Genomic DNA, 2285 nt, shown 5'->3' with positions numbered 1-2285 from the left:
CACTGACTGCTCTCACAGCTGCACCCGCTCACATTCACAGTTCCTCACATTCCACGCACACATCCCGTCCCAGTCCATCCGTCCCTCTACTTGGGGGCACTCACACGCACATCCGCTCGTCCACGCTTGTGCTCTTCCACTCACACGTGTGTGCACTCACCCTGCACGCTCGCTCTCGACCTCACACGCGCGTGCACTCACCCTGCACACTCAGCCTCACATGCGTGTGCACTCACCTGCTCTCGGCCAGGCCCACTCCCTCATTTACACGCACCACCGTTCATCCATGCTCACCGCCCTCGCGCGCTCATTCGCTCGTCTACAGAAGGTCGGCGGTTCAAACCCACCCGTCGCTCTGCAGAAGGCAGACTGGGCGATCTACTTCCGAAAAGACTTGGCGCCTCGGAAACCCTAGGAGTCGGAAGCGACTTGATAGCGGTGAGTCCGGCGTGTTGTTTTGGTTGGACCCTCACGCAATGAGTGCTGGCAGACCAGAAAGGTCGGCGGTTCGAACCCACCAGCTCTCCTTCCCCTGACGGCCCTGGGAAGCCTCTGGCCGGCTCTATTCTGCCTGCAGGGTCGCTGTGCGCTGACATCGACTCGATGACAGAGGACACACGCTCACACACACGCTCGCTCGTCCACACACTCGCCGGCTCTCACACGCGGCCCCGGCGTCGCCCGCGCCTCACGCCACTCCGTCCCGGGCGGAGCCTGGCAGCCCAGGGCGCCCTCTTCGCGGAGGGTAAACTGAAGCCGACGGAAGGGACGCCACCCGGCCGGCCGCCGCTGAGCTCACCTTCGTGTCCGGGAGGCCGGACGGACCACCCTTGCGAACGGCCGGAAGTCGCTCGCGAGCGCGGCCGGAAGTCCCACCCACAGACCGGCCGCCGCCGCTCGCCGCGCCACGCCAGCTTCCGCTCAAGGCACGCTCGGGGCGGGGGCGGAGCCTGACGGGACGGGGCCTATGGAGCGGAGGGGCCTGTGGGCGGGGCAGGACTTGGCGGGGACCCGGCCACGGGCGCCGAGGGACCTCGGGGATCCGGGAGGCGCGGCCCCGGCCCTCGTGGGTGTTGCTGTGTGTCAGGGCCGAGGGGTTGCTCCTCGGCGTGGGGCTCCGGGAAGGGCCTGGCGCCGGGTCGGGCGTCTATGCCAAGGCCACTGGGGGCCACCAGGGAGCGCCCCGACCGCGAGACCCTGAGGCCTAGGCGGGGCGGAGGTAGGCGGGCCGGGGCTGGTTCCACCGGCCGGCGTCCAGGCTGAGCCTCGCCCGTCAGCGGGGCAGTACTGACCTCCGCGTGGGTCTCCTCGGGTGCAGGGGCAGCCGCAGTCCTCCGTAACCCCCACCGCGCCCGGGTCGCGCCGCTTGGCCTGGCTCCTGCAGCGGGACCCCTGCGGTCTGCCGAGACCCACGTGTCCGAAACCCAGGCCGTCTCCGTCCTCCTCTCCGCAACGGTGACGCCATCCTGCACACTTTTCACCGGCTGCGACCCCAGAGGCAAACAGAGCCCTCCCAGCAAGTGGGGACGCCCCTCCCAAGGATTTGATGAGGCTGACACCTCCACAGCCGCAGGAGTGTTGTGCAGGAACCGCCTTGCCGTCCCCACCTGCCGCTGCTGCACCCCCAGCCTGAGACCCACGCGCGGCCGTTTCCCCTTTGCTCCTGCCAGGCTTTCCCTGAACGGGGCCACTTCTTTCTAGCCCCACTTCCTTGGTTCTCTTCCCCAAATTTCCTGGCAGCTGACCCCCAGATCTTCCCAGAGGGAGCTGAGGCTGTGCACGTGGTGAGGGTCCTCCTGACCCCCACCTTCCAGCTGCGACCTGTATGGGCTGCTGGGTGCCACCACTAGCAGCCATCCTCAGCAATTGCCTGCACAGTGGCCAGGGGCCTGACCTGGGGGAGGTGACCCAAGTCCAGCAGGGCTCTGGAGGGGGCCTGATTCAGTACCTAAGCTCGACCTGTGAGTTTGCAGGGAGTTCCCAGCAAGATCAAAAGGCTGAAAGGAAAAAAGGACTTAGCCCCTCAACATATCGCAGACCCAGAGGCCTTTGGAGTCAAGACATTGCAAAACCCATTCAGGGTAAAAGTAGACAGGAAGAAAGGCTTTTCAACTCTTTTAACGTCTGATTTATGTATTTTGGGGCTCTTTCATTGGGTCCATAAATATTTATTATGGTTATATCTTCCTGTTCAATTGATCCTTTCATCATTATATAATGTCCTTCTTTGTCTTGTATGGTGGTTTTTGTCTTAAAGTCAATTTGATCAGAAATTAGTATTGCCA

Source organism: Orycteropus afer, unplaced genomic scaffold (assembly GCF_000298275.1).
Source record: "Orycteropus afer afer isolate SDZICR_OR568_19922 unplaced genomic scaffold, OryAfe1.0 scaffold00244, whole genome shotgun sequence".
Lineage (NCBI taxonomy): Eukaryota > Metazoa > Chordata > Mammalia > Tubulidentata > Orycteropodidae > Orycteropus > Orycteropus afer.
This window is presented reverse-complemented; position numbering follows the sequence as displayed.